We start from the raw sequence: 20745 nt of genomic DNA, 5'->3' as shown, positions 1-20745 counted from the left end.
CATCTTCCTCCCTTTTCAAAGGCATCACAGACCATGACAGACAAGTTAACTTATGAAATATACAGGTAGTGGTTGGAACGGTGCCTTTCCTGGTAGAGCAGTTGTGCACTCTGAAAGATTTGGGACTTCACTTTTCACTTCATCCTGTGCTTCTTTTCCTGGATGACTCCTAAGAAAAGTAGCCCCACCCCTCGTATCAGGTAAATCCCAATTAATCCTCAATAAACATTCTTTCCCTTCCTTTCTCGGGAATTTTTCAGTTCCCCAATGTCTTATGACCATCACTTTCCTGTCAAATATTGATTAATGTCATTACCCCAGAGATATAGGCAATCCTTTAACCAACTTCGATTCTAGGAACCAAGAGCAGGGCCCCGACTTGGATAACAGAAGTGACTCTGGACTGGATGACCACAGGAGTGTGCTGCCTGTTCCCTCAGGCCAGGAATGATCGCTGGAGAGGTGACAGAAAAAGGGCAGGAGTCCTAATTGTGACTCCTCCATCTTACTGAAAATCAACCCCTCAATTGTTTCCTGCTTCCCCAATGTTCCTCTCTATAAATCTATTGTTTAAGGAGAAATGCAAAAAAAATAAGAATCTGGATCCCCTTTCTCTCTGTTTTTCTACTTGACCATGTCCCTGTGGCTGATAAAAATTTCCCACCATTCTTTGGTGAATCCTGTGTGGGCCATCACTGTCTTTCTCTCCCTCTTAATATTTCTCTCCCTGGGTCTTGGAACCTGAGGATGTCCCATAGACTCCAAGTGGCCAGACTTAGAGTCACAGTTGTCAAGTTATGTCAGCGGCCTGAAATATAACTGGCAACATAAGTAACTTTAATAATCCCTTTGCTTTTCCTTTGTCCTTTGAGAAATTCTCTGGGAATTCTAACATATCTACAACCAGCTCTATTGTCATAATAAAAGTCACATGTTTGTCTCAGGAGCAAAGAACTAGAATTTCAATATCACTCTTATGCATCTTAAGAGGACTACTGCATAAGGAAGCAGTTGACAGGAGGGAGGTTGGAAGGTTTCAGGCAGGTTCTGGGAGAAAGGGGACCATAGGCTAAGGTCATCGGAGATCAACATGAGAGGGGAGTCTTTGATCCAAAACCATATCTATGCTTGTGTCTTACCTATGCAGATGTAAAGGCCCCAAGCCAGAGCCTAGAACAGGAGCCTCAGAGACTACCTCCTGGAGGACCTCCACCTGGACTCCCTCCTGCTGATGGAAACCAAGAAGATGCTCCTCAGCAAGAACCACCACAACCAGGAAGACGCCCAGCTAGATCCCCTGCTGAGGATGACAAGCCAGAGGATGCTCCTCAGCAGAAACCACCCAGACCACAAGGCAATCAAAATCCTCCTCCCCCACCTCCTCCTGGAGAGCCCCAGGGACCACCACCTCCAGGGGGCCAGCCACCCCAGTAACATGGAATTCAATGATAGGTATGATTCTATTTCACTCTCCATCAAAGGCCCTAATACCTACAGTTTCAAACTTCACTTTGCCAATGAATCAACTGGAAACATGTTGAAAGTGCATAGTCCTAGGGCCCATTTCTAAAGCTTTCTCTCCAGATATTCTAAAATAGGGTCAAGACTTTATTTTTAACAATCTGTTCAAGGTAATTTCCATTTTAAGATACACTGCCATAAGAGGCCTTTTTCCCCAAGATTACCTGTCTTGAAATGGGCTGGTAATGAGGAAGTAGAGCAGTGCCCTCCCTTTGGTCCTCCCCTCTGCTCCTCCTCAGGCTCACAGACTTCCCACCTCAAGTTTCAACTCAACCACCCTCGCTCAGTCCTGCCTCACAGCAGGCTTCCTGGGTCCACTGTCCCCGATAAGTGATACTTCAATTTTGTACTGTTAAAACTTACCTAGTTTCTTAAATATTTACTTTTATATTAGTATATGCTCAAGGTAAAAAAAAAATAAAAGTAACAGAACAGAATGGTGTGAAATTAAATATTAAATGCTTACCTCGTCCGATCTCCCCACATCCCTCCCCAAAACCAACCACTATACCACTTTTGAACACCTTCCTAGAATAATTTATGCCTATTTAAACATAAACTAATTTTTTTATTTTTGCAAATGATATCTTCCTTATATGCAGAATTAATCTTGCTCATTTCAAATAACATATTTCTTAGAAAACTTTCTTTTCAGTTCATAGAGGTACAAGGCCCTGTTTCGTCTTTTTTTGGTTTTGTTTTATGATTGGACACTAATTCATTGTGTGGCTATGTCAAGATTTCTATAACCAGCCCTCTGCTAGTGGACATGTAGGCTGCTTTCCATTTCTACCATGATAGAATATGTTGCATCTTTGTAAATGTATCTTTGAACATTTTCAATAACAAACAAAAGATAAACTCTCTGAGAATAATCTATTTCATTCATCTTGCAAGCGACTACTTAGGGTACATTATCTCCTAGGTGTGCAAAAACAGGAAACAAAAAGAAATTAGGAAGGAACAGGGAGAGCGAGCAAGGGAGAAAAATTGGGTCCCAGTTACTTCGCTTCTGTAACTCCGGCAATGGATTAGAAACTATCTGCCATGTCTTGGCTTCTCTGTCAACTTCCTTTCTTGTTTATTTCAGAAAAGGAATATGAAGATAGGATCACTTCAGAAAGCCTTCACACTGGAACAATGCAGTCTGTCTTCAATATATCAACAAAATAATCAGCATCCAATTTCTGATTGCCATCTCTCATTCTGGGTGTTTGTGAGTCTGGAATTTGAGGGCTGTGAACACAGCACAGGACCATCAAAAACCCTTCTCTTTCATGCTTTCAACAAGCGTCACCCTGGGCCGTTTTCCTAGAAAACATTTTTACTTTGCTCTTTCTTTGGGAACAGAATAGATCTCTCCTCTTTCTCCCTGCTATCACCTCCTCCCTCCTCCCAACACCTTGATTCACAAGCCAGCTGCCAACTGAAAGAATGCCTGTCGTCCTCCCTTCTCTGCATGATACATCACAAGTACTATTTCTTAATATCATATTTCAGAGCTTTGAAGGAAATTAATGTTAAAGAAACAAGGAAAATATAACAAATGTGAGGAAGTTGCATAGGCTGACAGAATTCTTAAAATTTACGAAATAATTTCTCTTGCTCGCTAGGGAAACGGATGTGGTTCTAGGCCTCTTCTCCCCCTAAACCACTATACCCCATTCTCTCATTTTTATCATTGCTCAATTCTCTCGCACCTTAGGCCCCCCACATTCTTTAACAAAACCTGAGTGGATTTCATAAAGGAGGTAGCGTAGTGCATTGTAAAATAGAAGCAAGGAATTTGGAGTCCTTCAAACTGAGTTGAAGTCCTAACACTTTTTCCTCCAGCTCTGGACATTCACCACACTACTTCAACTCTCAGACCCTCAATTTCCTCATCTGCAAAATGAAGATATAGTAAGACCTACCCTAAGGGATCCAGAGTAAGCTACCTAAAAACTTTCAGAGATTGACCTCACCTCTTCCTAATAACTATTTGAGGAAAGAACAACACACACGAACTTATTAGCAATTAAATGTTCCCAAATTTAGAAATTTGAGAAGGCTTTGTCAAAAGATCTAATTACTACATTCTCTGACAAGGTCTCTTCTGCCTTTTAAAAGAAAAAAACTCACTTTGTCTATATTTATTAGCATTTTCTCCCTTACCATTCTATGTGGAAATGCCTTATTAGGAATTTTCTCTGAGTATCTACTCGTCTGTTGTGTATATTGTTACACATTTCACATTGACATTTAAATGATGACATTTTGAAATGTAAAGACTTCTTAAGCTTCTCCCACATCAGGAATGTGTTAGAGAACACAACGAAGTATTGCTCTCATCAGATCAAAGTTGGCCCACCACTCAACTTAGAGTATCCAGACTGCGAATACAGAAAACAAAATACTCTTTTCTAACAGATTGCATAGCTGGTTCTTAGACGAAAACAATGAAAGAGACAAAGTTCTTACAATTCTAATAAAGGATAAAAGAACAGAGAACAATACAAACCAGAAATGAAAGATTAACTCTAGGTGCATCAATTTTAAAAAGAACACGAAAGCATGATGTAAAACTCTATTCTGATATGAAAATTTCAGTGATGTTGATGTTATTGTAAGATGACTTAAATTACCAAATTTGACCCAAGAAGTTTAGGAAAAGTTGAGTAGAAAAGAGCCAAGAAAGAAATGGCAGATTTTGATCCAACACTGTCTCCAACAACCTATCACTATTACCTCCAGCATCAATGGACATAGCAAATTTCAATATCTAACTTTTTATATCATGAAAGAACATATCACTCTTGTAATATTGAAATTGTTCTCAAATATAGAAAAGGTTAACAAGTTTCTAAACTCATTCAGTGTGGTTCACAAGACAAAATACATAAACCTGAAAAAATGTTTCAAATATAATTCTGCACGCATGTGCAGAACAGTGTTATTCACAATAGTCAGAAGATCACAGCCACAAAAATGTCCTCCCATGGATGACTAGATAAACAAAATGTGGTCTATGCATACATTGCATGTGATGCTTTGTAAGAAATATAAATGTTTGGTCATTCGTATGACCAAAATATATTCCTCAGATATATTTGTTCTTCATCCACAGTTCCTGACTCCCATCTCCCAAAACCCTTGGAATCTCCTGACTGATAAGAGCAATGGGAGAATCTTGTGTGATCATATTTGGTCTCTTGCCCTCAGTGCCTGACAATGCTTCAGTGCCATAAAGGTGAAATGAGTGTCTTGTTCATAACATGCTCTTTCTCCTGCCACATAAACTCTGATAATCAAGGCAACTTTAGCAAAGCACCTAAGGAGAGAGACTGGTTGCCAGGAAAACCAACCATGAGGAGAGTGTTGGAACTTTCATTCCCATTCTCTGATTTCCAGGGAGGAGAGTAGTTGGGGGGGGGGGTTACATCAATCACCAAAGGCCAGTAGATAATCAATCATGCGTATGTGACGAAGCTTCCATAAAAATCCAGAAAGAGGGGATTAGGAGAGTTTCCATCTTGGGCAACCAAAATGCTTCCACATGCCACATGCCGAGCCCCAAGCTCCACGAGGATAGAAGTTCCTTTGTGCAGGACCTCCCCTTATGTATCACTTCATCTGGCTGTTGATTCCTATCCTTTAATCTCCTTCATAATGAATCGGTAATCTAGTAAGCAAACTGATTTTTTTGAGTCCTGTGAGCTGTGCTAGCAAGTTAATGGAACACAAGAAGGGCATCATGGGAACCTCTGATTTATACCCAGTGGGTCAGAAGTGCAAGTAACAATGCCAACTTGCACTTGGCATCCTGAGCTGGAGGGACTTGCTGGAACCTCCAATTTGTGTCAGAAGCAGAGATAACAACCTTGACTTGCAGCTGGCATCAGAAATTGAGGGTGGTCTTGTGGGACTGAGCCCTTCACCTGTGGAAGCTGATTCTATCTCGAGGTAGATTGTGTCAGAGCTGAGTTGAATTTGCAAACACCCTGCTGTTGCCTAAGAGTTGCTTGTTGGTGTGGAAAGACTCCACACAAAGGTTGCAATTGGGTCCAGGGACTCTTTCAATGGAGCACAGTCATGAGACATGTAACCATGTTTTGGTCAACAATGCACTGCATGTACAATGGTGGTCTCATAAGCTTAGTACCACATAGCCTAGGTCTGTAGTAAGCTATACCATCTATGTTTGTGCAACTACATGCTAGGATGTTCTCACAACAACTAAGCAATGGCCTAACAACTCATTTCCCAGAAGGTATTCTTGTTAAGCGATGGGTGACTGTATTACTCAGTCTTTAAAAATAAAGGAAATTCTGACACATGCTACAACATGGATGAACCTTGCAGACATTATGTTCAGTGAAATAAGCCAGTCACAAAAGGGTGAATATTTTATGATGTCCATTATATGAAGTTCCTAGAGTAGTTGAATTCGTGGACTCAGAGATTAGAATGAAGGTTGCCCAGGGCTGTGAAAGCAGACAATGGAGAGTTAGCATTTAATGGGTACAGAGTTTTGTTGGGGAAGACGAAAAATTTCCGGAGGTGGATGGTGGTAATGGTTGCACAACAATGTGAATGTACTTAATGCTACAAACCTCTTTACTTAAAAGTGTAAAATGATAACTTTTATGTTATGTGTATTTTATCACTATAAAAACTTTTTAAGCATTTTTGTTCTTTGATGTTTCTTTAAATAAAGAAAATTTAAATTATGGATCTTGTTCAAAAGGAATTTTCTTTATCTCTATCACACAATATATATCATGTAATTATTTCACTGTTGTTCAGTTGTAAATTTCTTTCCTTATAATTTTTTCTTTAATCAAAGATTATAGTATATTATTTAAGGTTCAAGTCACAGAGGTTTAAGCAGTCCTCTTACTATCAATATGAACCTTCATATTTTCTTGAAGTTCATTCCTTAAAATTTATGTATATAGTGGATTTCAAGAATTATTCATGGGGGCTCAAAATAATTTGTAGTCTCTACTTCTGAATAAAGTGTTATATGTTATATATGTTCAAGCTTAATAATATCTTTTATATCTTTCCTTATTTTTGCTTGCTTGAGCTATGAGTTTTTCAGGAAATGTGTCTAAATCTTCCCTGTTGCTTGTTCTCTCTTTATCACACAATATTTCACTCCTTAATGTATATAATTGTGATAGCATCCTTGGGCGCAATATATTAATAGTTGTTATGGTTTCCTTATCTATCCTTTCTTTTACCATGATAAACATGCCTCCTTGCTTTTGAGATTCATTTTTTTGGCACTGCATTCTATTTTGTCTGATGACAAATTTACTACCCCAGATTTCCTTCAATTCATGGTTTCCTGGTGTCCGTTTTCATCTCTTTGTTCTCATTTTGCCATCTCTTTTATCCATATTATCTTATCTCTTATTAACAAGTTTCTTTTGGACTATTCTAATAAATCTAAAGTCTTTGCCTTTGATCTAGGAGTTTAAAGTAATTATGTAATTTATTTTGATTACTATTATATTCAGTATTCCTTCTACCAGCCCATTTCCTATTCTCTGTTTTCCATCATTTCTTGTTGTTTCTCGTCATTTCTCCTTTCCCGCCTTCCATTGCATAGATCAGATTGTTTTATGTTGGTGTGGAAGGTATATATTCTACTCAAAATATAATAAAGCCTTAATTGCGTTTATTTTTTCCTTTAATTTTCTGAAACTTAGCAAAATGCACATCTTCTCACTGAACAGGACAGTAGGACTTTAACATGCTGTCTATTCCCTTTGGTGTCTTTTGTTCCCCAACTTTACCGCAAACTATCTTGATATCTTCCCAATTTGGTTCTTGATTTTTATGAGTGTAATTTCAAGGGAAGGGAATTGTCTTTTTAGATAAAATTAAATTTATTAAGTGATTTTACTCATGTTACATGCCACACAGCTCATTGCCACCTCCCGGATATAGTGCTCTTCTTTCTGGAGACCTTCCTCCAAAAAGTGTTTTAAGAGAGGGTCTTCTGAGGCCTTATATACCAGAAAATACATTTATTGTCCCCTTAATTTAAAAGATAGTTGCTTGGATGTACATTAGATCTTTAAAGTCTTTTTCTTCCATACTTTAAAAAAAAATTACTCCATTTCTTTCCTGCCTTCAGTGTTGCTGTTGACTTCTAATGTCAATATATTTTTATTTTATGCACGATCTTCTCTTATGCTTTAGTCACTGTTAATATTTTCTCATCAACTCTAATGTTCCTAAATTTCCTGTAACCTGTTTTGCACGGCTGTCCTTCTCTTGTTATTCCTGTTGCCCCTCTATGAGTTCTTTCAATGATGGGTCTTTCATCTTTATTCTGTGAAATAATATGCCATTCTTTTTCTTCACATGTCTTTTGCTTCATTTTCTTTTCTCTTACTTTTGGGAGACTCATTAAATGGATATTAACATTTCTAAACTTTTATTCCTCTTCTCTCTCTCTCCATATATATGAATATATATACATAAATACATATAGTATCTTTATTTTTTGTGATACTTTCTAGGAGAGATCTTCACATGATTTTCAGTCACTACCTTGTTCTAAAGCTGGTTCTATTCTACTGCCTATCTCAACAATTATGTTCTTTATTTATGTATTTTTTCATATCCAGTATTCACAATTTTTTCTTTGTTATAACCTATTCTTCCTACTTGATGTTACCAGTTGTCCCATTATCTTTTTTTTATTTTTTATTGTAGTGAAAAAAAATGTAACATAAATTGACCGTCTTTTTTTTTAGTTTAGCTTTTAGGGTTTTTTTTATTTTCAGTAAAATTGGATTATAACGTTATATACCTTTCAGATGTATATTGTAATATATTTCAAATTCTGTGTGGATTACATCATGTTTACCACCCTAAAACTACTTATAGTTCATCACCACACATGTGTGCCTAATTTCTCCTTTTGCCCTCCCCCTCCCTCTTCCCCTATGGTAACCACCAATCCAATCTCTGTTGCTATGTGTTTGTGTGTCATTGTTTTTATCGTCTACTTATGAGTGATATCATATGGTATTTGACTTTCTGCCTCTGACTTATTCCACTTAGCATAACACCCTCAAGAGCCATCCGTGTTGTCACAAATGGCCAGATTTCATCCTTTCTTATGGCTGAGTAGTATTTCATTATGTATATATACTACATCTTCTTTATCCGTTTGTCCCTTGATGGGCACTAGGTTGCTTCCATGTCTTGGCTATTGCAAATAATGCTGCAATGAACACAAGGGTGCATGTATCTTTATGCAATTGTGTTTTCAAGTTCTTTAGATAAATACCCGGCAGTGGAATAGCTGGATCATATGCTAGATCTATTCTTAATTTTCTGAGGATACTCCATACTGTTTTCCATAGTGGCTGCACCAGTTTGCACTCCCACCAGCAGTGTATGAGGGCTCCCTTCTCTTCACATCCTCTCCAACACTTGTTGTTTCCTGTCTTGTTAATTATAGCCATTCTGATGGGAGTGAGGTGATATCTCATTGTAGTTTTGACTTGCATTGCCCTGATAGCTAATGATGTCAAGCATCTTTTCATGTGCCTATTGGCTATCCGTATATCTTCTTTGGAGAAATCTCTCTTAAGATCTTTTGCCCATTTTTTAATTGGGTTGTTGGTTTTTTTGTTGTTGAGGCATATGAGTTCTTTGTATATTTTGTATTTTTTTGTTTTTTTTTTATATTAACCCCTTATCTGATATATGGTTTGCAAATATCTTCTCCAAATTGTTAGGTTGTCTTTTCATTTTGTTGATGGTTTCCTTTGCTGTGCAGAAGCTTTTTAGTTTGATGTAGTCCCATTTGTTCATTTTATATTTTGTTTCACTTGCCCAATCAGACATGGTACTTGAAACTATGCTTCTGAGATCGAGGTCAAAGAGCACACTGCCTATGTTTTCTTCTAGAAGTTTCATGGTTTCGGGTCTTACATTCAAGTCTTTAATCCATTTTGAGTTGATTTTTGTGTATGGTGTGAGATATGGTCTACTTTCATCCTTTTGCATGTGGCTGTCCAGTTTTCCCAACACCATTTATTGAAGAGAACTTCCTTTCTCCATTGTATGCTCTTGGCTCCCTTGTTGAATATTAGCTGTCCATAAATGTATGGGTTTATTTCTGGGCTCTCAATTCTACTCCATTTATCTGTCTGTCTGTTTTTGTACAAGTACCATACTGTTTTGGTTACTATGGCTTTGTATTATATTTTTAAATCAAGGAGTGTGATACCTCCAGCTTTGTTCTTTATTCTCAGGTATCCTTTGGCTATTCAGGGTCTTTTGTTGCTCCATATAAATTTTAGGGTTCTTTGTTCTATTTCTGTGAGAATTGTTGTTGGAAATTTGACGGGGATTGCGTTGAATCTATAGATTGCTGTAGGAAGTATGGACATTTTAACAATGTTAATTCTTCAATCCAAGAGCACGAAATATCTTTCCATTTCTTTGTGTCTTCTTTGATTTCTTTCAACAATGTTTTATAGTTTTCAGTGTACAGATCTTTCATCCCTTTGGTTAAGTTTATTCCTAGGTATTTTATTCTTTTTGTTGCAATTGTAAATGGGATTGTATTCTTAATTTCTCTTTCTGCTACTTCGTTGTTAGTGTATAGAAACACAACTAATTTTTGTAGGTTGATTTTGTATCCTGTGACTTGACTGTATTCATTTATTATTTCTAAAAGTTTTTTAGTGGTTTTCTATATATAAAATCATGTCTTCTGCAAACAGTGACAGTTTCACTTCTTCTTTTCCAATAAGGATCCCTTTTATCTCTTTTTCTCGCCTGATTGCTCTGGCTAGGACTTCCAATACTTTGTTAAATAAGAGTGGTGACAGTGGGCATCCTTATCTGGATCCTTGTCTGGTTCTTATAGGGATATCTTTCAGTTTTTCTCCATTGAGAATATTTGCTGTGGGTTTGTCATATATGGCCTTTATTATGTTGAGGTATTTTCATTCTATATCCATTTTATTTAGAGTTTTTATCATAAATGGATGCCGTATCTTGTCAAATGTTTTCTCTGCATCTATTGAGATGATCGTGTGGTTTTTGTTCTTCATTTTTTTAATGTGATGTATCACGTTGATAGATTTGCTGATGTTGAATCACCTCTGCCCCTGGAATGAAACCCACTTGATTGTGAGGTATGATCTTTTTAATGTATTGTTTTATTCGATTTGCTAGCATTTTGTTGAAGTTTTTCATCATTGTTCATCAGTGATATTGGCCTGTAATTTTCTTTTATTGTGTTGCCTTTGGCTGGTTTTGGTATCAGGATAATGTTGGCTTTGTAGGATGAGTTAGGAAGCCTCCACTCCTCTTCAATTTTGTGGAAGAGTTTGAGAAGGATAGGTATTGTGTCTTCTTGGAATGTTTGGTAGAATTCACCAGGGAAGCCATCTGGTCCTGGAATTTTATTTTTGGGGAGATTTTTCACGGCTGTTTTGATCGCCTTACTGGTGATTGGTCTATTCAAATTCTCTACTTCTTCTTGGTCCAGTTTTGGAAGGTTGTATGTTTCTAAGAACTTATGCATTTTTTCTAGATTATCCAATTTGTTGGCGTATAGCCTTTCATAGTATTCCTTTATTATCTTTTGTATTTCTGAGGTGTCCGTTGTAATCTCTCCTCTTTCATTTCTGATTTTATTTATTTGAGGCATCTCTATTTTTTCTTGGTGAGTCTAGCTAAGGGGTTGTCTATTTTGTTTATCTTTTTAAAGAACCAGCTCTTGGTTTCAATAATTTTTTCTAGTCTCAATGTCGTTTATTTCTGCTCTGATTTTTGTTATTTCTGTCCTTCTGCTGATTTGGGGCTTTGTTTGTTCTTTTTCCAGTACCTTTAGATGTGCTGTTAGATTGTTTATTTGGGATTTTTATTCTTTGTTGAGGTAGGCCTGAATTGCCATAAACTTCCCTCTTAGAACTGCTTTTGCTGTATCCCATAGATTTTGGCATGTCGTATTTTCACTTTCATTTGACTCTGGGAATTCTTTTATTTCTTCTTTGATTTCTTCATTGACTTAATCATTGTTCAGTAGCATTTTGTTTAATCTCCACATTTTTGTGGTGTTTCTGATTTTCTTCCTGTAGTTGATTTCTAGTTTTATGCCTTTGTGGTCAGAAAAGATACATGGTAGTATTTCAATCTTCTTAAATTTATTGAGACTTGTTTTGTGGCTTAATATGTGATCAATCCTGGAGAATATTCCACGTGCATTTAAAAAGAATGTGTATTCTGTGGTTTTTGGAAGGAATGTTCTATATATCTACTAAGTCATCTGGTCAAATGTGTGGTTTAAGACTAGTGTTTCCTTATTGATCTTCTGTTTGCATGATCTATCCATGGGTGTAAGTGGAGTGTTGAAGTCCCCTACTATTGTTCTGTTATTGTCTATTTCTCCTTTTATATCTGTTAATAATTGCTTTATATATTTAGGTGCTCTTGTGTTGGGTGCATAGATATTTACAAGTGTTATATCTTCTTGTTGGATTGCTCCCTTTATCATTATGTAGTGCCCTTCTTTGTCTGTTGTTACAGTTTTTGTTTTAAAGTCTATTTTGTCTGATATAAGTATTGCTACCACCACTTTCTTTTCTTTGCCATTTGCACAGAATATCTTTTTCCATCCTTTCACTTTCAGTTTGTGAATGTCTTTAGGTCTGAAGTGTGTCTCTTGTATGCAGCATATACATGGGTCTTGGTTTTTTATAAATTGGCCATCTTAACCATTTTTATTGTACAGTTCAGTTGTGCTAAGTTTATGCACTTTGTTGTGCAGTAAATCTCCATACTGTTTTCATCTTGCAAAACTGAAATTCTATACTAATCAGACAAGTACTCTCATTTTTTCCTCCCTCCACCCTCTCATTTATGTTTTTGAGGATATCTATAAAACAGATTTTAAATTCCTTATCTTCATGCTCAAATAGTTCTCATTCATTTTTGTCTGGATTGCTCAGGATTTTTATATATTTTTTGTAGTGAATGGTCTTTTCAGTTGTCAGATTATTTTTTCCCATGCTCTCATGTTTCCCTGAGAGTACCAGTTATTTTGTCTGACAATGAGTACCAAGGAATGGCCAAAGCACAGACTCTAGGTTTTGATCTTCCTGATGATTTTAAGAAGGTGGAGCATGTGCACTCACGATGTGTGTCACTAAGGGAAACCACATGATCTGCTGAACCCTCACCAAATGACTATTCACCTTGGGGAACTGCTATTCCTCTACACCAGCCATTGCCCTTTTCCAAGATCTTTTCTTGTTTAATTGTAACTCCCTAGCCTTTGAGGTAAGAAGAGGAACTTGGGGTGGCTCAAGGTCTGCCAATCATGTGTGATTATCTCTTACCTTCTTCAGCCCGGGCTATGGAGCCCAGATGTTATACCATAGACCCTGCAGCTCTGAGCTGGCATTGCTATTTGTCTGCCTTATAATGGATGGGCCAGAAACTGATCTTCAGTATGGTAGATAGAAGAGAGTATAAATCAAAATATCTCTCTCAACCATGTTTATTCCCAGGCTTAAGCTACTATTTTCTCTACACAATGTCACAACGACATTCTATCTTTTTAACGTTTCTTGTAATTTTTACTTTATCTTCAAATCTAAATACTCTCCCCTCACTTCTATGGCATCTCCAGAATTGGAGTAGGGAGAGAGCAAGGAACCTGACCTGTTTCAAAAGACTTGTTAAAAAGTCTATTTCTTACTAATACTTTATTATACTTTATTTCAGCATTAGTAAAAATAAAATAATTTCCACCTACAGGATTGCTAAGTATCAAATAAATAACCACTTGTGAAAGTGGCTTAAAAAGTAAAAATAAATCACAAATGTAAATTATAATTGTTGGTATGAACAAAGACATCACAGTTTGAATGCATTTTTCTCACACCCACTTACAGTGGACAAACAAACCTATTTGGTTCTATCTTCAAAATATATCCAAAATTGGCCACTCTTCACTCCTCCCACTGTCACCTCACTGGGATAGTGGTTGTTCCAAGTCACCATCTCCTCTCATCTAGATTATTGTGGAAGCCTCCTGCTGGTCTCCCTGCTTCTACTGTAGCCCACATAGAGGGATTCCAGTAATATGTAGATCAAACCACGTCAGAATTCTGCTCAAAACCCTCCTTTGGCTTCCCCACTTCACTCAGAGTAAAATTCACAACCCTCATTGGTCACAAAACTCTACATGATCAGCTCATTATCCCCTACCCCAGCCCCCTGTCTGACCTTTCAATGAGCCACTCTCTCTTTCTCACCCGCTTTGTTGCTCCACTGCCTTTCAGGTGTTCCTCAAACACTCTAGGCCCCTCCAGCCTCACAGGCTTGAGGGATATTCCTTCTGCCTGAAATCTACATGGTTCACTTTAACTGCCACATGTCTCTATGCAAAAGTCCCCTCTTCAATGAGGCCTCCCATTGCCATCACCCCTGTTAATTTATATCTCTCTCCCCTGCTGTTATTTTTTTCCATAGCACTTATTACTAACAAATATTGATTAAATTATTTTCTTTTTTCTTTGTTTGTTGTTTTTCTTGCCTCTAAAATGCAAATTACATGAGAGCAGTGGTTTTGCCAATCTTACTCACTCCTTCATTTGCAGCACTTAGAATATGACTGAGGAATAAATAAAAATCTTACTTTTTTAAAAAAGGAAAGAGCACCCTTGTTTGTATTCCAAGTATTCGTGACTCCCCAAATCCCTGGAATCAGGCACAAGATCACAGATACAAAACTACAAAGGTTGTCATAGCAAATTGCTTTGACTGAGTCTGCAGAGGGAGCATCTGGTGTCTCAGCAGACACTGAGAACTGCCAAGAACATAAAGCAATATACGAGAAAGATAAACAGATACTGCATCGAATCACTTATATTAGGAATCAAAAAAAAAAAAAACAGGGGCTGGCCCCGCGGCCCAGTGGTTAACTTCGCGTGCTCCGCTGCAGGCGGCCCAGTGTTTCGTTGGTTCGAATCCTGGGCGCGGACATGGCACTGCTCGTCAGACCACGCTGAGGCAGCGTCCCACATGCCACAACTAGAAGAACCCACAACGAAGAATACACAACTATGTACCGGGGGGCTTTGGGGAGAAAAAGGAAAAAATAAAATCTTTAAAAAAAAAAAAAAAAACAGACAAACCATAGAAACAGATAGTAAAAAGTGGTTGCCAGGGCCTAAGGGGTGGGGTCAATAGGGAGAGGTTGGTAAAAGGGTACAAACTTTGAGCTATAAAGTGAATAAGATCTGAGGATCTAATGTAAAACACAGTGACTATAGTTCATAACACTGTATTGTATAATTGGAATTTGATTAAAGAGTAAAACTAAATGCTATCACAAAAAAAGATAACTATGTGAGGTGATAGATGTATTAAATAACTAGATGGGGGGAATCTTTTCACAATGTATATTCACATAAATTCACCATGATGTACATTTTAAATATCTAAGTATTTTATATGTCAACTATACCTCAATAAAGCTGAAATTGAAAAATATATATATGTAATAACTTCCTTTTTCAATTCACACTAATAGATTGCAGGTCAGGAGCGCTACCTATTGGCAACATTTCTAAAGTGCAGGAATAGTTTTTAGGGAAGAGAGTTAGTTTCAAGGTTGAATCTATAGAACTAAATACACGATGAGATCATCTATCTCAAGTATTAAGAAGTCAGAATTAGATTTCTAATTTAAAATTGTAACTAGCAAGCAAATCCTGACACAACTTTTCCCAAACTTCAGCAAATTTATTCATAAAGTCAAAAGAAAAGCACAAACTGCAAGCATATTGAATATCAACAATAACTTAAACCAATTGCAAAACTCTGGGAGTAATTTTTATTGATTAAAAGGAGAATTCATTGGCTTAATAATGCAATTTACTGTATACTTAGATTTCAGCACTTTAGAAGCTTTTTAGAGAGAGATAGAACCCATTTTATTAATTCAGACATTTATTGAACAACTATTTTCAGAGCATCTTCTAGGTGTCAGGAACTGCTCTAGGTGCTAGAGGTATCACGGTGCACAAGATGGGGGTCCCTGCTCTTGTGGAGTTTCTGCCCTATGAGTACATATGTAAAATAACTAAGAAATCAATTAAAAGTAAACTTTCAGATGGAGATAAGTCTTTGAGGAAGCAAAGCAAAATAACTGGACAGACTGATTCTAAGAGCCAGAGGGCTTTTAACATAGGGGGTCAGAGAGGGCCTCTTTGAAGAGAGGTTGAATCAATTAATAGCTACTGCATAAGAACCACTCAAAACCTTAATGGCTTAAAACAACAGACATACCCTATTTTTCATCCTTCTTTGAGTTGGCTGGGTCATTCTCCTCATCCAGGCCAGGTCAACTGTAGCTCAGTGATCCTGGAGGGCCTGACCCACAGCCTAAGGTATAAGCCCAGATGGATGGAATGGCCGTGCTTCTCTCCACAGGTGATGGCAGAGGGGTTCCCAGGAACAGAAGAGAAAAATGGGCTCATGATAAAGGGAGGTGGGTGGGAAGTTACATACATTAATGATGAATAACTAGTACTTTCTATCTTTAAGTGATTTCTAAAAATCAATCAATTTACTGGACACAGTAACATAGATTTACTTATTTGATCAGCGTGTTAGTCTCCCAGTGCTCCTGAAAAAATTATCATGACTTTAGTATCTTCATATGCACAAATTTAATGGAAAGATGTTTCATGTTCATAGATGAAGACAATATTGTTAAGATGTCAATACTTCCAAAAGCATTCTACAGATTCACTTCAATCCTTATCAAAATCCCAAACAATGTATTTTGCAGAAAAAGAAAACTATCCTAAAATTCATGTGGATACTCAAGGGACGCCCAGTAGCCAAATAATCTTTAAAGAGATGAACAAAGTTGGAAGACTCACATTCCTGACTTCAAAACTTACTACAAAGCTGTGGTAATCAGTGTGTTACTGATAAAGACAGATTTACAGACCAATGCAATATAAAAATCAGACCAGAAATAAACTCCATATATATGATAAAATAGTTTTTGACAAGGGTGACAAACCATTCAATGGGAAAATGATAGTCTTTTCAACAAAAGGGTGTTGGAAAAGCTGGATATCTACATGCAAAAAAATGAAGTTGGAACCTTACCTTGCACCATATACAAAAGTGAACTCAAAATGGATCAAAGCTCCTAAACTAGGAGCTAAACCTATAAAACTATTAGAAGAAAACATAGGGGGAAAGCTTTGTAACATTGGATTTGGCAATGATTTCCTGGATATGACACCAAAAGTACTGGCAACAAAAGAAGAAAAAAATATTAATTGGATTTCATGAGAATTAAAAACTTTTGCATCAAAGGACAATGGCCACACAGTAAAAAGGCAACCCATGGAAAGGAAGTAAATATTTTCAAATCATAAATCTGAAAAAGGACTAATTTCCAGAATATACAAAGAATTCTTATAACTCAAAGAGTGAAAAAGCACAACTCAATTAAAAAATAGCCAAAGGACTTAAAGAGACAATTCTCCCAAGAAGACACACAAATGGCCCATAAGCACATGAGAAGATGCTTGACATGACTAAGCATTAGGAAAATTTTAGTCAAAACCAAAATAAGAGGCCAGGCCAGTGGCACAGTGGTTAAGTGTACACATTCCACTTCAGCGGCCCAGGGTCTGCCAGTTCAGATCCTGGGTGTGGACATGGCACTGCATGGCAAGTTATGCTGTGGTAGGCAGCCTACATATAAAGTAGAGGAAGATGAGCACGGATGTTAACTCAGGGCCAGTCTTCCTCAGCAGAAAGAGGAGGATTGGCAACAGTTAGCTCAGGGCTAATCTTCCTCAAAAAAAAAAAATAATAAGATACCACATTCAAGTCCATTAGAATGCCTATGATTTAAATTGAAAAAAAAAATCCAAACACAGATAATAAAAAGTGTTAGCGAGGATGTAGAGAAACTGTAACCCTTTTTCATATGACAGTTCCTCATAAACTTAAACACGCAATTACCATATATCCAGCAATTGTACTTCTGGGTTATAACCCAAAGGATTGAAAGCAGGAACTCAAACAGAGTAGCATTATTCATAACAGCCAAAAGGTGGAAACAACCCAAGTATCCTTCAACAGATGACTAGATAAACAAAATGTTGTGTGTGTATATGCATACAATGGAATATTATTCGGCCTTAAAAAGAAAGGAAATTCTGACACATGCTACAACATGGATGAACCTTGAAGGCACTATGCTAAGGGAAATAAACCAGTCCCAAAAACCAAATCTTGTATGATTCCACTTATATGACGTTTCTAGAGGAGTCAAATTCACAGAGACAGAAAGTAGAATAGAGGTTGTCGTGGGTGGGGGTGGGGAGATGGGGTGAGGCAGGAATGAGGAGTTAGTATTGAAAGGGTACAGAGTTTCAAACAGGGAAGGTGAAAATGTTCTGGAGATGGATGGTGGTGATGGTTGCACGACAATGTGAATTCACTTAATGCCACAGAACTGTACACTTAAAAAATGGCTAAAATAGTAACTTTTATGTTATGAATATTTAACTACAATTTTAAAAAGCAGACTAGTTTATTACTACATACTTCTATAGGTTAGAAGTCTGACATGGGACTCACCGAGCTAAGGTCAAGGTGTTGGCAGGTTTGTGTTCTTTTCTGGATGCTCCAAGAGGTGATCCTTGCCTTTTCCAGCTTCTAGAGGCTGTCTACATTCCTTGATTCATGGCCTCCTGCTCCATCTTCAAAGCAACCTGCATAGTGATCCCCCTATCCTATCACTGCGTCTCTTTCTCTGACCATGGCAGCGAAAGATTCTCTGCTTTGAAGGGCTGTGGTGATTAGATTGAGCCCACACAGAAAATCCAGGATAATCTCCCCTATTTCAAATCCCATACCCTTAATCATATCTGCAAACTCCCTTTTAGCTTATAAGGTAACATATTCACAGGCTCTGGAGATTGGACATCACTGGGCATCACTATTCTGCCTCCCACAGTCAGTTCACCCCAACGTCACAGGGAGAGAGGGAGTTCTTCAAAACTACTCTTCTGGGGGATCTTCAGGCAGTCACTATACTAAGAAGACTCCCCATCTAACATGTCATTTACTATGTCTCTATTTTGTACTGTGCCATGCATTCTATTCTCTTCCTCTCTTAGGGACACCTTGAAGCTCTCTCTCTCTCAATCTTGAAGCCTGTATCAAATTATGTTTAGTAACTTTTATACTCATAAGGTATTTTCTATGGAACAAGCTAAGTACTTTATGAACTTTGCTTCATTTAGTCCTGCTAATAACCCTAGGAGTTAAGTGCTATCACTATCCCCATTTAGGGGAATATGTCAAAACTGAGATACAGAAAAGGTTAAATACCCTGCCCAGATTCACCAGCTAAGAAATAGAAGAGGCAGGATGCAAAGCCATTCTACCTGATTCTAGAATCTATGTTCTTACTCACTATATCATACTCCCTTTCACTGTTATTTCTGCTATTTTATTCAGTCAGCTTATATGAATAATTTTGTCTCACTCATGCCATTGTGAGAACATGGAAAGGATACCTGAACTGACTCAAAGGTGGTTGTGCTGAGTTTCTTGTTCTGGATGAGGAATCCTGGGTTGGAAGACAATAGGTATTAAGAGAGAACTTTTAGTGGCTTCTTTTCCTACGGATTTCAGGGGCTGAGGCTGTCGAATAAAGGCTTAAACAGGAGAGCCTGGGACAGCCTGGCTGAGTATGTCTGAGAGTTAAAGGCTAAGGGTTTGCGTTGTGCTGGACACATGTGCCTAAGGGGAAGCCCTTCCTCACTGCAAAGTAAGTAAAAATCATTTTTATATCACATAAAATTTTGGATTACACAAGCTTGTAAGAATCACTAATTCCATTCACCATTTGCTAAAGGGTTTATCTCTGAGGCACACACCAAAACAGAGATTCCAAAACACCTTAACACTGCTCCTGGCAGAATCATCAGCTTGTGAAAAATACAGATTCTAGGATCCAACCCAAGATCCAGTAATCCAGACTCTCTAGAGGAAGGCCCTAAGAATTTTATTTTAAGATACCTCAATAATTCTGATGTAGCTAGTCCAGAATTGGCACTTCTTAATCTACACATTGGGCAATCCAATAAAAAATACAGCAATAATACTGTGCGTTCAGATGGAAAGCATGGCAAAACTTACACTTTAATATTCTGTCTTTTCAAACTGAATGATTTCAAGATCTTCACCAATGTCTCATGCTTTTGTTTCCAAAAAGAAAACTCACAGTCACTTAACCCAACCCCTTGAGTACGCTAGGAGACAATCTGTAAATAAAAATAAAAATAGCAGGTGAAAACCAAAATTTTATGTATAGATGCCGAGAGTCTTCTTGTGTGGAGCAAAAAGAAGATATTATTTGCCTGTGTCATTACAAACAGGCTACATGGCTGTTAAACATATAAAAAAAATTTGAATTCACTCATAAGAGAAATAAAAATTAAAACTATAACTCATTTATCAGATTGGCAAAAATTTTAAAAAGCTTCTCAACATAGTTGGTGAGGCTGTAGGGAAAGAGGAAAAATCATTGCTGGTAGATTTGCCAATTCATATAACGCCTATAGAACATAAATCTAACAAAATGACATATGTGCTTATCTTTTGACCTAGCATTTCCTCTTCCCAGAATTTACTCTGAAGATGTGATTCCAACCACAAGGAAATAAATATGAACAAAGTTAATCATTATAGTATTGTTTGTATTCCCAAAATATTGAAACAACCTAAACATTACTTTCTAGGAGAGTAGTTAAGTAAACTATAGTGTACCCATCCAAGGAAGTACTAAGCAACTGCAAAAGAGAATGAGGAAGATCTCTTTGAATTGATATGGAATGATCTCCAAGATATAATCTTAAAGGGGAAATGCATAAATGCTACCATTTTTGTAAGAAAGGAAGAAGAAAACAACATGTTCATATATCTGTTAATTTTTGCAAAAACAAACACAACACAGATAAGCCAGAAATTAATAAGATTAGTTACCCACAGGAAGTGGGTGGAAAGGGGGTTGCAGGGATTGGAGATTGGCAAGATATAGCTTTTTGTATAATTTTGACTTTTGGTATCATTTTAATGATTCATATACTCTAAAAATGAATAAAAACAAAGATGGGGAATAAAATAGAAATTTAAAACACCCAAAAG

The sequence above is a fragment of the Equus quagga genome, chromosome 1, assembly GCF_021613505.1.
Source record: "Equus quagga isolate Etosha38 chromosome 1, UCLA_HA_Equagga_1.0, whole genome shotgun sequence".
NCBI classification, from domain to species: domain Eukaryota; kingdom Metazoa; phylum Chordata; class Mammalia; order Perissodactyla; family Equidae; genus Equus; species Equus quagga.
The sequence above is the reverse complement of the archived record's forward strand: the minus strand, read 5'-3'. Positions refer to the sequence as shown.